A 14,664-nucleotide genomic window follows, 5' to 3' on the forward strand; every position below is an offset into this window, starting at 1 on the left:
AATGGGTAAGCCACATGGGGTCTGTCCACACCACAGGGTCCTTCATAATAAGGAATGACGTGCTGATAGATGCTACAAAGTGGATGAACCGCAAAAACATGATGCTCAGTGCAAGAATCCAGACACGAAGGGCCACACACAGCTTCCATTTGTATGGAATGTCTAGGACAGGCACGGCCAAAGAGACAGAAAGCAAGTGAGTGGTTGCAAGAACTGGGGAGAGGGGCCAGTGGGGATGACTGTCTAATGGGGTTTCTGTTCGGGATGATGAGAAAGTTCTGGAGCTGGTGGCGATGTCTGCCTCAATGTGCCTGAATGTGCCAAAGGCACCGAGTTATTCACTTACAATGGTTCTTGGGTAATCTTGTTTTATGTGAATTTGACTGCAATAAAAAAATAAAAGCAAACAAGAGAATTACGGAGCTGGCCCTCCCCTTTTAGAGATGGGAGACAAGACAAGGGTTTGAGGACATGCAGGCCTGCGTTTGAGTGCCTGCCGCTACAGTTGTCATTTACCCTGCTTGATTCAGTCATTCCCTTAGCAGAAACCACTGCGCCCCGCCATATGCCAGGGCTGTGTGTAGGTGCCGGTGATGAACCAGTGACCAAGATCAAGATTAAATAGAGCTGTGATAGATTAGTGATGTCTGTCATGGGCCCTGTAATAGACACTACAGATATGTGTGCAATGCCTGGAGCCTGGGCTTCAGTTCTAAAGCTCACTGTCTTATGTAACTAACAGAGCAGAACTTACAAAAACACTCTGAGCCTCAGAGTCCTTATTTACGGCATGGGGAGGGCGATGCCTCTCTTACTGGCTGCGCTGGGAATTAGGCAACTGATGTGAACAGCCTGGCGGATCATAGGCTCTTCAGACATTTGAGTTTCCTCTGTCTCTGACTTGTCCCTCCCTTTTGTATTCTCTGCCAATGATGCAGTGCTTGATTCTAGAGCTCTGTGGTCTGAGGTCCATGGAGGTTTCTGGGGTTACCAGGGAAAGGGGCCCAACAGAAGGCAGACTCTTCCTGGGGACATGCTCTGGAGCCTCTCAGATGCAAGGCAGTTACAAAGGAAGGCTCCCCTTCCCCCCCACAGTGAGGTAGGGAGCTGGGTGCCCAGGGGTCCCGCTTGGGGGCAAGGCCCTAAACCGCTCTGGCACAAACTGCATCATCTCACCTGGACTGGAGCACTGATACCCTCGGTGCTCTCCTGGCTTTCTCTCTTGCTTTCCTTCCATTATTTTCTACTTGGTCCCCAACCTTTTTAAGGATAATTCATCTCACATCACTTTCCTGCCTGAAACACTCCAATCACACTCAGAAAAATGCAAACCCCAAGAGAGAGGGGATCAGGCTTTTCTTGTTCTCCAGGGTACCCAGAGCTCAGCGCAGTTCCCGGGTCAATTTATGCAGTGAGTGAACTCAACACGTCTGAGCTGTGAAACGGGGACAGCAACACCTGCCTTTTAAAAAGGTCCATCAGAGGACTCATGAAAATTAGTGTGCGGGTCTGAAATTTGTGTTAAAACAACAATTTAACAATAATATTCCCCTCTGCCCAAGTCTGGAATCATTGTGTACGTGACTGTTCACCACAGCCCTTGCTTGGCTCAGGAGCCAAAGCCATGTGCCTCTCCTGGCCTCAGTTTCCCCTCATGTTGGATCACATAGTTTCCATGGCCCCTTCTGACCCCGAGAACCATCTGGCCTGCATGCCGAGAGGCCCACTGCATTGCCCCCGAGATGGTGTGAGCATCTATGTCTCTGCTCTGTCTCCCACGCCCTGTGCGATCTGCACATCTGGAGACAGATATCAGTCTGGTGTCAAAGGCAGGCTAGCATCACAGAGGGATGTCATTCCTTGACATGATCAGAACTGAAAGGGAAATTTAAACCAACATAAACTAAATAGAATAGGATCTATCCGAGCGCATGGCGGGCGAGGGTAATTTTTGTCTGAGGCATGCAGGACACCTGCAAGAAATGCTGTTTCTTACTGTGTGTCTCGGTCAAAACAAGTTGCAAACCCTGGTGCAACCAGACAGTGAGCCCTCCAGGCCCACCCACCTCTCCCCAGCCCCTTTTCTTTAATTAAAATGTTAATTACTTCTCTCTGCTCCCTCTTATCTGCCTCGTATGCGTATGCGTGCATTCGTATGCTTGCATTCGGAGGGTGGGATGGGATGGGGCGAGGCCAGGGCAGTGTTTAAATCAATGGGGTAGGGGAATTCAGGGAAAGGGCCCCCCCAAGAAAAAATGCCCTGGAGGAAGAAGAAAAGTCATCAAAGCATTGGCAGCTGTTTATCGCTCACTTGCTACATACGATGTACCTTCACGTCTAATTTCAGCCTTCTGCAGGATGGCAGGCTCAGAAGGTTGATGGGCTCCTCCAGGGTCTCCGAGCTCAGAGCCAGCCGTTCTTACCCTTGGCTGCGTGTGAGAATTTCCAGGAGCATAACACCTATGGCGGGCTCCACCCAGCACAACTAAACCAGAGTCTCACGGGTGTGACATGGGCACTGGTGAAGCCCCCGAGGGGAGGCTGAGAACTACTGTCTTTAGAGGTGGATGGTGGACCCTGCACTTGATCCAGGACTGCATGATCCCCATCTCTCTGGAAATGAAGGGTTTCTGACTTTGAGAGTTAAACATCTCAAAAATACAGGGAGAAAGCAGCCCATGGTGGCCGTTTGGAGAGGTGGGGTGCAGGGTGCTGAATGTGAAACCAGACTCCTCTACTTGCTGTGTGACCTTCGGCGTGTTAAACAACCTCTCTGTGCCCCTTTCCCTCATCTGTAAAATGGGGATAATACCCCTTTGAACCTAACTCATGGGCTAGCAGAGTGTGAACTGAGACATGAGACTTGGGTCCCTGCTGTATCCCCAGCCGCAGAGCAGTGCCTGGCTACAAACAATCATTGAATAAATAGTTAAGTGCTCCATAAATGTCCTGAAGATGGTGTCTGACTCACCTTTCCACTACGCTGCCTCGCAGGCCCCATGAACACAAAATCTCTGCATGAGTCATTGGCTAGAAATGGACCCCCAGGCCTCTCTGGGGCCCCAAAAGATGCTCTGTCTCTCATTCTCATATCTGCTCTGCAGGCCGAGACAAAAGAGCTGGCTGAGGCCTGGGACGTTCCTTTCCCATCTGCAGCCCCGGCTGTCTGTTGGCTTTTCTGCAGACTCAATGGGACACAATGACACACATAGCCAAGTGCGCCTCTGTTGTCAGGGCCAAGGGTCGCCATGGCAACCAACAAAGCCAGAGCCCTGGGCCTGTGCAGATGGCGAGCAGGGCCCCATTCACGGGGCTGTGATGGATGGCGCTGGGACAGAAGGCTTTATTTCGGACCTGGCTTCCCTCCTCCAGTGCCAGATCCTGCAGCCTCCCCTGGCTGTCCCCACAGCATGGGCCCCAGCCCTCCCTCCCTGCATGCATGATGTTCTATGACTGGCCTCTTGCAGCAACATGCAATCAGTGGTGACTCGTACAAGGGGAGGGCGATACTGTTCTTGGAAACAGGCAAATGTTGACTTCTACGAAAGGCAGAGTCGCAGCTGAGAAAGTCACATGAGTCAGAAATGGGGTCCAGAGGTGCCATATTCTAGCTTGATGATTCTGGACCTGTTGCACAACTCACCAGGGCCACAGGTTCCCCATCTGTGAAATGGGAAGAATGAAAGCTACCCATGAGGCATGAGCGCTTTGGTGCTAGAAGGCAGGTGGGCCCTAGCCCGTGAACAGGGTAAAGGGGAAAAAGAACAGACAAGGCATCAAATGCAAGCCTTCTGAACGGGGAGACAGACAGCCTTTGTTCTGTGTGTAGCACGTATTCAGACAGAAACATTTGCAAATGGTTGAGTTAGTTTTGTATTTCTGATTCTACAAGGGGGGAGGATTGAAGGAACAGAATCCGGTTGGAAAGGATGCTTGTGCCAATGCGGAAGAAGCTACCCCAGGTTAAAGCTGCAGAAGGAAGGTCTGGTTCCACAGGTGTGTATGGAGCACCAGGGCTAAGCCCCCAAGATGCCATGCTAAACAAGGACATGTCCCACTTTGTTCTCAGGGAACTTGCAATCCTGTGGGAGGGCCAACAACGAATAGGTGATTGGAGGAGGTACATTTCCCTTTCAGAGAAAACAAATCATTTTAAGGACTCCAGGAACTGCTAAGGGTGCAAATACTACAGCAGATAACAAAGGAGCCAATTTCTTCCCTTCAAGTTCTGCAAGGCAGGTGACTTGGAAACACTGTTGCTCATTCGAGTTACGAGATGTGCCTGACCACGTCCCTTGGAGATGTCTTCACTTTTCAATAATTCAAAGGATTGTTCATTTCTGTGTGCATGCAGAGATCTGCTACAATTCAATGAACCCATAATGTGTATCATGTCAAGGCTCAAAACACTGTCTCGCTTGTTCCTGGAGGCAAATGGTACTATTCCCATTTTTCAGGTGGGGGAGAGGTTCAGAGAGGTTTTGCTACTTGCGAAAGGTCACACAGCTGAAGACAATGGAGCTGGGTGAGAACCAGGGCTGTGTCAGCTTGAGGGCTGAGACCTGGCCCCATTACCAGGATGGTGGCTTCAGTCCTTACCCAGAAATCTCATCAGACAACTCAGGCCAATACATACAATTTTCACAGGGACCAAGAACTTCAAACCAACAGTTGTCACTGTCTGCAGCCTTCCCAAGGACTCTAATCTTTTGGCCACAGGATCATCGGTAGGGGCCTACAATTGCCCTAACAATTCCAACCTCAGGCCACACTTGGACTTTTCCCTATGCCCCAACACTTGTCCCTGCTGTCCCTTCCAGGGCGCAGAGGCCCCCATTCTACGAGGAGCCCCATGGAATGGAATGTCCTTTCAGAAGAAGAACTGGCATCTTTAGAACTCCTTAGTATTTAGGACAGCTCCAGGTAATGGAGAAATCTTGCTGAGTATTTTAAATATTTTTATTTATTTGACAAAGAAAGACAGCGAGAGAAGGAACACAAGCAGGGGGAGTGGGAGAGGAAGAAACAGGCTTCCCGCTGAGCAGAAAGCCCGATGTGGGGCTCGATCCCAGGACTCTGGGATCATGACCTGAGCCAAAGGCAGATAGATGCTTAACGACTGAGCCACCCAGGCGCCCCTTGCTGAGTATTTTAAATATGAATCTGTGAAAAAGAATTTGTCCACCATTTCTTGTTTCCTAATTTTTCTGGCTAACTCTTTAAACATTTTGGTGCAGGTGAGCCCGTGGAGGGCAGGTCCAAGGATGTGGTCAGATAAAGCACCCTGATCCATCACCTTCTGTAAAGACTATTCCAATCACACACAGGCAGGCTCACCCTTGCTCTGGATCTGACCATGGCGGTCATCAGTCACATGGCTGTGGCCAAACAGGCAGGCCTTCTGAATGGGAGACTTCAAAAATCCTCATGCCCAGCCCTACCTCCCCATCTGGTAGCTTGTTTTTCCGAGACAGAACACATAATCTGTTCACATAGGGAGCACTCAGAGTCATCCCATGGGACGTTTGAGGGCAGATGGCGGGAGCCGTTAACCGCGAAGCTTACAGTGCCTTGTTTAGCTTATTTTGCAAAAGGAGTGGGGCCTCTGGAGGACAAAAATGTGGCACCAAGAGAGAGCTCAGATTCAAGCCTGGGGAAGAAGGCTTATCGGCTTTCGAGGCCAGAAAAGTGTCACTTTTGTCCAAAAACAAGCCAACAAAAACAACTTGTTTTGTCTACACAGAGCCAAACATCCGGAGTGGATAAAATTGTGATGGAATGTATCCTGGGCTGGCACCCTCAATGGCAGAGAAAGCCATCTAGGTGTCCCAGTGTCCCTGGTGCCTTGACTTCCATCAGGAGGCTTCTCCACCTTCCACCCCTTAAGAGAAGTGCCTCTAGGGGCGCCTGGGTGGCTCAGTCGTTAAGTGTCTGCCTTCGGCTCAGGTCATGATCCCAGGGTCCTGGGATGGAGCCCCGCATCGGGCTCCCTGCTCCGCGGGAAGCCTGTTTCTTCCTCTCCCACTCCCCCTGCTTGTGTTCCCTCTCTTGCTGTGTCTCTCTCTGTCAAATAAATAAATAAAAATCTTTAAAAAAAAAAAAGAGAAGTGCCTCTGTTTTATGACTTTTTTTTTTTTAGGATTTATTTATTTGAGAGAGAGAGCATGCGAGTGGGGGAAGGGGCTGAGGGAGAAAGAATCTCAAGCAGACTCCCCACTGAGCATGGAGCCTGACAAGGGGCTCGACCCCATGACCTTGGGATCATGACCTGAGCCGAAATCAAGAGTCGGATGCTCAACCAACTGAGCCACCCAGGTGCCCGTTTTATGACTTTTTGATACCTTTACAGGAAAACAAACTTGCTAAGTGAAAAGCTAATCTCTAAAATGATACTCCTTGAGACGTACAAAAACCTTGGTCATCCTCCAGGGGGAAAGAGAAGGGTTGGGGGAACAGCTACATAATGCAGCTACCTAGTCCCTCTCCTACTTGAACATTCCCTGGCTCCCACTGCCCCCAGAATTAAGCCCAGCTGCTTGGCCAGGTACACGGTCGCCCCTCCCTGCCCTGTTGACACTGACTTGCTCACACTCTGCTCTATCTTGCCTCCAGGTCATCCATCACCCATGTGCTATTATCTGTTGAAATGTCTTTCCTGTGCAACCCCCACCTCCTGTTTATATTCCTGTAACTCTTGTGTGCTTTTCCATAGTGCACCTCTGGCCACCTCTACCAGGAAGCCTTCCTGATTCACCAATTCAGGGTTAGATGTCACTCATCTGGATTTCTCCAGCAATCCTAACTTCATTTTTTTAATGAAAATGTTCACACACTCAGGGTAAACCTGGCTGTACCCACCACCTCGTTTCAACACCTGCTAGCATTTGCCATGTGTACGTTATCTATAAACTTATATGCATATTCTTTTCCAGTTCACCTATAATGTGACAATCTCTGTCTCTCCCTTTAGCCAGGGAAATTCATTCATTCATTCATTCATTCATGGATTCATTGTCAGGCATTTCCTGATCTCCTACTGCCTGAAGACGCAATACTAAACCCTAAGGACCCAGGTGGGGGTGGGAACAAGAACCAATGCAGCAGAGTCTCTGCCTTCAGTTCCAATGGAAGGAACAGGCAATAAATAATTTCACATTATGATGAGGATCATGAGCGTCACTTGACAGTAGGCGACTGATTTGGCTCAGCAGCCCCACATCACACAGGGAAGGCTCAACAAACATGCTGCACTCCACGGAGCTCAGTGCTCTGACCGTGGGGTCCCAGTCAGTCTTGGTCACTATGGCAAGGGGGACAGAGAGGGGGACCAAGATGACTGGGGATCCATCCATCTGCTCAGGACTGAGACCACCCCCCGCTTTCACAGCTGGCTCTCAGGATAGCTTTTCAAGCATGTAAACATCTGGCTCACAACACCAGAGAGCCGTGAGAGAATTTATAAATACTCCCTGTCTACATTCTTTCCTGATCACTCTGAAGAGCTATAACATCAAGGTGGGGAAAGAAACACTACACAAACAAAGAAAACACAAGAGGCTGGTTCCAGCCCCTTGGTGTGGACTCCGGAGGCTCAGTGTTTAAGGGTCAGGGGCCTGCCCTGTGTCACACAGCTCGGAAGCCACAGGACCAGGCTTCAAACCCAGGTCTGCGAGACTGTGTGGCTGGTTCCGTTCTGCCTCCCTGCACAGAGAAGGTAAGTAAAGGGCCCAGGTTCACCCGACAAAGAAGGGTCAGTGATCTGGGATTTTAATTCCTGAGTTAGTTCTTCTGATTCCAAGTTCAGTGTTCCTTCTGTCCACTGGGTGCCTTGCAAATATATTTAAGCCACTCGACAAACTCTTGGAGGTATAAAAATCAGTACCTTGGGGCATTTCAAGAAGGAAGGGAAGAGGAAAAAAAGGCTGCCCAGCAGCAATGACCCCACCAGAGAGAGAGGTGCCGGATGGATTTTGTGGGGAGACGTGGGTCTAAGCTAGAGCATCAGGGCTGGAGTCTGGTTTAAAAAAAAAAAAAAACGCTGGAAATTGATCCACTGGGCTGTCATCTGCTGGCTGGTTTGGTTTAGTCATGATGGAGCATCAGGTAATCTGGTCGAAGGCAGCGCCGTCCAACAGAAATATAATGTGAGCCTCAAATGAGACCCATATAAGTCGTTTTATACTTTCTAGAGGCCATGCTAAACCAGTAAAATCAGGGGTGCCTGGCTGGCTCAGTCGGTGGAGCATGCAGCTCTTGATCTCAGGGTTGTGGGTTCGAGCCCCATGTTGGGTGTAGAGATGACTTAAACATAGAATCTTAAAAAAAGTCAAAACTGGTGAAATCTAGTAATCTTATTTAACCCAACATACCTAAAAATATAATCATCTCAACATGTAATCAATATGATTATTAAGATATTTCACCTTCCTTTTTTTTTTTTTTTGGTACGACATCTTCAAAACCCAGTATAAATTTTGCACCCTCAGCACATCTCTATCTGGATGAGTCTCATCTAGGGTGCTTGACTGTCACATGTGGGGAGCGGCCACTGTGCTGGACACTGGAGACTGACCCATGGTGTCGGGGCTGGGCTGGGCCTGAAGTAATGGACGTGCCTGACTGGGCCTGTCAGAGCTGCGATGCGGTGACAGGGAGTTTAGTCTAAGAGCTGCTGTGCAGACAGGACTGGCGAGGTGATTTGTGGGACCCAGTGCAAAAGTGAATATTCGAAGCCCCTTGTTGAGAAATGATTAAGAACTTCAAGACAGTGACAGTAGAGCATTATACCAAGCATGGGGAGGGCCCCTGGTGAGCGCAGGCCCTGTGTGACCACATGGGTCACAAGCCCGGGAGGCCGGTCCTGGGTGCAGACGAGAAAGACTCTTCCTGTGCATCCATCCCAGGTGCCGGGACAGCACTAACAAGTGTAACCAGCAACAGCAACTACAAACATCTACCGATCGCCATCTCTGGGCCAAGCCCTGTGCTAAGCTCCTTTTTTTTTTTTTTTTTTTTTTTTAAGATTTTATTTATTTTTTTGTCAGAGAAAGAGAGCACAAGCAGGGGGAGCGGCAGGCAGAGCAGGTAGAGGGAGAAGCAGACTCTCTGCCAAGTAAGGAGCCCGATGTGGGACTCGATCCCAGAACCCTGGGATCATGACCTGAGCCGAAGGCAGACGCTTAACCGACTGAGCTACCCAGGTGCCCCTGTGCTAAGCTCTTTACGTATGATATAGCACCTTCAATTTTCCGAACAATCCTTATAAGTAGTATTACTCTCCATTAACAAAACAAACAAAACAACAGAACAAGAACATTCCATATACCCTCAGCACAAGTGATCTGAGACACACGTATGCCAAGCGCAGGTAATTTCTCACTGACACAATGCTACTACCTAAGAGCCCACATTCAAGTTGGCCCTCTTGTCCCTGAAATGTCTTTCGTAGCTGTTCTCTGTGTTCCCGGCGCCACCACAGGACCGCGCGGCTGCATCTGCTCACGGGGCTCCTTGGTCTCTTTTAACCTGGAACCCCATTTTAGCCGTTATGCCTTTTATGACACAGGTACTGTAAGAGTCCAGCCTGCTTGCTCTGTACGTATTTGTCTTAATCAATATTTTTCTTTCTTTATTCATTTGACAGAGAGACACAACAAGAGAGGGAACACAAGCAGGGGGAGTGGGAGAGGGAGAAACAGGCTTCCCTCTGAGCAGGGAGCCCGATGTGGGGCTCGATCCCAGGACCCTGGGATCATAACCTGAGCCGAAGGCAGACGCTTAACCATCTGAGCCACCCAGGTGTCCCTTAATCAATATTTTTCTTAAGTTCCTTGTAAAACAGGCTGCAGCTCGTGGGCACACGGAGAAAGGTCTGCAGGGTACGTAATGCCGGGGTACAAGGTACTGGGGGCAGGTGGGGGAGGCCGTACAGCACCAGCTCTACTCGAGTGGAAGTTAAAGATTCCCTGGAGGCAGGGACAGAGGAGGTTTAAAGGTGATGAGGGCTTCGGCAGGTGGACCAAGGGGGTGAAGCTGTTGCAAATGGAGGCCACGGCGTAGGGGGACAAGAATGCCATCCTGGAGGACGTTCAAGGGCAGCAGTCCTCTGAGGGTGAGGGAACCGCGCCAGGGGACCGGGGTCTGTCCCTCCTTGGCCTGCAGCCTTCCTGAGGCCGTGCCCGTCTCTGGCCCCATCCTCTTCCCCAAGGCGCCCTGGGAGTGGCCAGGCTGCAGTCAGCATTCACCTAGAGCGGCTGGCCGCCAAGCCTCCCCAGTGTTCAGGGTCAGGCGAAGCACGGATTCCCTTCCCCGGGTGGTGTGGCCCCCGGCTCTCACACACTAACTACAAAATGGCAAGTCATCCAGATTCCCACATCTCACCCTGCAAGTGAAATTTTGCTTTCTAAACCTGCTTCCTTCTCGCCACCTCTCGGGGCACGGGCTGCTGCCATGGAAAAAAAACAAAAACAAAACAAAACTCAAAATGAACTTCTAATAGACCGCAGAAGTGTGAGATGTGAGGGGAGTCGCCATCCAAAGCTCCCTCCTACCTGCTCTTGGCATGGGCCATCCTGGCTGTCAAGCAAGAGATTCTCATGGCAAACTCCGGTCTCCTGGAGGGTGAAGCAAAGTGCCCCTGATGGCGACCCCCCCCTCCCCCCGCCCCAGCCTTCCATTCCCGAGTTTCAAAGAGACAGGTGCATGTGCGTGTGTGCTGTTTGAGCCCTCAGAACGGAAAGGAAGGATTCATTTTAGCGCTTGAGCAAAAATACCTTTTCAAGGTGACCCTCACTTCATTTCCTGGGGACAGAAGGCAGACGCGTGTAGAAATGCTTCTGCAAGCCCGCAGGCAAAAACGAATCCCTTATCTGTCATTTTAATACCATTTTTGTTTATTTTGTTCCCACTTGATTTAAAAATTTTTTTTTCTTCTCCCTCCCCCTCTGTTCCCACTTTAAAGGGGCTCATCCCACTGTGCTCCCTCCACTAAGTGTCCTTGAAAAATCTGTCATATACAGTTGTGTGTCCTTCAGACCAAAAGCCATACACGGGCGCACTTGCACACAAGTGCACAGGTACACACATGGGCACACACACTAGCGTAACAGCCACTGACACATGTTGAGACACACCTCCATACACCAGTAGGTACGTGCAAATACATATCAAGCGCACACACACACACACACACACACACACAGGTCTTCACTCACAGTGCCTGGTAGTCAGGGTCTTGCAGCAAGGCCAGCTCCTGCCTGCTTAAAACGCCTCCTCTATGCCATTCTGCAGAGTCCCAGGGATGAGACAGGCTGGACTCATCCTAAGAGGTGCCTCCGGGTACCAGCTCCCCCTCGGGAGGATGCTCTGGACTTCCAGGCAGTCCCCGAAACATGGGCTCAGGTACAGGAGGGAGGAAAAGAGCCTCAGAACCAAAGGAGGTTTGGGCAACGGATGCTCTCAGCCAGTTCCCAGCAAGTGCTAAAGGCAGAGGGATGGAGAGGGGGTGAAGGATGAGGGAGGGAAGAGAGTGAGAGGCTGAGAGGTAGCTTCTCAAAGAGGTTTCAGGCAGAAACAGAAAGGAAAAGATCCACAGAGAAACAGACACACAGAGACTGAAAAAAAAAAAAAAGAGAGAGAAACACACAGAGAAAAATAGAACATGGACTGTTTAAAAAGACGTTTTAAGCCCAGCTCAGTTGAGACCGGAAGGATGAGCCCCCTGACCTGGGACCTTCTGAAATAGGCTCTCTGCCAGCCCCCCACCTTCTCCTTCCAGGGGCATGTTCCTAGATATTTCTCTCATAGGCTTGGGACCCCTGGAGTACAAAGCAGTGATCCAAGGCTTGGGATTTCTCAATGCCCCGCCCCCTGCAGCTCTCCTATGGGGGAGGCACAGCAGATCCTGCCTGTGGTATGGCCTCAGACATGAAGGGGCTCTGAGGGGCGCCAAGTCATCTCCAAGACCCCTAGGGGCTAGAGGGGCATCTCTGGCTCTGACCATCCACGTGACCTCCTCTCTGGGTGGGGGGTTTGGGGCATCAATTACTCTAGCACCCCCCCCAAGTATAGCCCAAGCTGGGGTCAATGCCTGTCCACGGGGTGCTCAGGAGAGGAAGCGGGGATGGTTCGTTGCAAGATGGGGGGGGGAGAAGGAGGAAGGAGGGGGGACACAAAGCTTTTGGTCATGTGCTGCTCATCAGTTGCCATGACGATAGCAAGGGGGTGGGGGCACCCGGATGGGAGGCTGCAAGAGACATGTTGGTTCTAAATCACCGTGACAGTACTTCAGTTGAGCTATTACGCTGTTGCTGTGGCAACCAATGGGATCAAATCGCAAAGGAAATCTATAATTATTACAAGCCAGATACCAACGAACTTGGCGCAGTAATCAGCTCATTAGGGCAATTCAACGTTAAATCCAGGAGGGAGGTACGCCAACCCCCAGCCCCCACCTCTGGGAAGAATAAAGCCAAAGAAACCCTGTAAGGCAGATCTGTTGGTGCCACAGATGGGAACCCAGAAGGCTCTCTTGGCCAAATGAGGAATACATATTAAGTGAAACCACATGAAATTGCCAACATTTGACCATTGAAAAACATTTTCCATGAATTTACTGTAGCAATTTCCACCCTAGAGAAACACTGAATTTGACAGTGAATACCTGTATGCTGCCTCCACCCCCAGCTCCTGATGATCCCATTGTACCATGCTCACTTTATCACACATCTACCCTGCTATCCATCCGTTAATCCTCTCTGTTTCTGATGCATTTCAAAGTAAATTGCAGACATCGTGATGTGCCTTTCCCCCTCAAATACTTTAGCCTGCGTAAAACTAAGTATTTTGTCATTTTTGAACAACAGAGGCAGAAATTTCATATGGTTCAATCTAAACAGAATAGAGTCTAGATTTTGTCTGTCATCCATCTGCCCATCTGTCCATCCATCCATCTCTCTATCCATCCTTCTGACCATCTACCCACCCACCCATCCGTTTTCTCTTCCATTCATCCATCCACCTGTCTATCTGTCCATCCATCCACCCATCCACCCACCCATCCACCTGTTTGTCCATCCATCTGTCCATCCATCCACCCACCCACCCATCCATCCATGTACTCCAGGGAGAGCTCATGCACACTCACAATTTCCACAAAAGATTCACCATCCCCAAATCTTCCTCCCTGGGCCAGTAGATACAGCCAACAGGATGTCCCGCATATTGAGCTCAGTAGGATCTCAGCTAAAACCATCGTTTTCCCTTCACATACTTACTCCCTTTCCTATGTGCAGCATCTCAGTAAACAGACCCGATTTGTTCAAGTTGGAAACCCGAGACCCATGCTTGGTTCCTCTGTCCGGTTACCTTCGCTCAGCACCACACTCTGGATTTGGCCTCCACTGTAGCTCTAGCCTCCACCCTCCCCTCTCTTGCTCTTCTCCTGGTTCAGGTACCCAGTGTCCTAGTTGGAGAGCTGCCCCAGCCTCCCAGCGGCCACCTCACCCTCCCTCTGCTTTTTCCACACTGACCTCCCATCATGAACTATCTGGGCATGCTGACAGTGTGGGGGAACGGGCACCTCACACATTGCTGGTGGGGCTATACATTTATACACATACCTTGGAGAGCATTTTTATCAAAATCTATAAACTTTTAAATGCACCAACCACTTTTTTGCAGCATCATTCTATTTGAGGGAATTTTCCTCATTGATATAAATGGAAAGCAACCTAAATGTCCATCACTAGGAACTGGCTAAATAAATTTTGGTGCATCCGTAACACAGAATAACATTCATCCGATAGAGAATGAGGTAGTGCTTTATGTACTGACAAGAGAAAGTGTTCAACCTATTAAGTTAAAGCACGTTGCAATGCAGCATGTAGGGGGCAAGGTCTCCTGTGTCCCCAGCAGCTTCTACACTTGGGTACCAGGTTGGTTTGAGACAGAAGTGGGTGCCAGTGCGTCCAGGGAGCACGGCTTCGTGAGCTGTGACAACACTGTTCTCCACCAGGCTGGAGACCAAGAGGCCAGGGGTGCCTTTCCTGACCTTCCAGTCTGCCTCAGTAACACACAGCACCACATCTGCTCTACCAGGCAAGGTTGCCCTGCACGCTGCTGGGCTGTATTAGGTGTTGGTCTTCTCTCTGGTTCAGGGGACGCCTGTGGACGCCTGTGGACACCATCTGACTGGAGGGGAAGTGAGACTGAAACCTGCCTCTGGAAGACTTTGCAAGTTTCTGGAAAGCACAAGGTTGGCAGGAGGCAGGAGGTTGCAAGTTTCTGGAAAGCACAAGGTTCCTGCTCCGACCCTGAAGGGCTCCTGGGCCTCTGTCTCTCCAGCTCCATGAGGGGCTGACTATACCTCCCGGGGTCGTTCTGAAAGGTCAAACGTGGCGATGGGGGTGAAAACAGCATGCCAAGGTCAGCTTGCTAAACCACTGAAAGGTAGTTATGAATGCATCTTCAGGGCGTACTCAGCCACCTTGGAATGCTAAGCCCACCGAGCAAGTATTTCTGTCTGAGCACCTATCCTGTGCTGAGGACACAGCTCAGCACTTCACAAACAGTTTCATTTAAGCCTCAAAACTCTTTGGTGGTAGGGATTTTTGCTCCCACTTTGCAGATGAGAAAGCTGAGGTGCACAGAGGTTAAGGGACTTCC

The 14,664-nt window shown here is 50.1% G+C and overlaps 1 protein-coding gene across 2 annotated transcripts in view; it reads right to left on the minus strand.

Annotated features, from left to right (window-relative positions):
* Positions 1–14,664, minus strand: part of ABAT (4-aminobutyrate aminotransferase) — a 79,922-nt gene that overhangs the window by 39,277 nt on the left and 25,981 nt on the right. The window contains exon 1 of one of the 2 annotated variants that reach the window (XM_036074799.2): positions 11,214–11,504. The exons of the other annotated variant lie outside the window; for it this stretch is intronic. The gene's annotated coding sequence lies outside the window, so the exon portion shown is untranslated. Of the gene's footprint in view, positions 1–11,213; positions 11,505–14,664 lie in introns of those variants that run through there. 2 annotated transcript variants of the gene reach the window in all.

Source organism: Halichoerus grypus, chromosome 6 (assembly GCF_964656455.1).
Source record: "Halichoerus grypus chromosome 6, mHalGry1.hap1.1, whole genome shotgun sequence".
Classification (NCBI taxonomy): Eukaryota; Metazoa; Chordata; class Mammalia; order Carnivora; family Phocidae; genus Halichoerus; species Halichoerus grypus.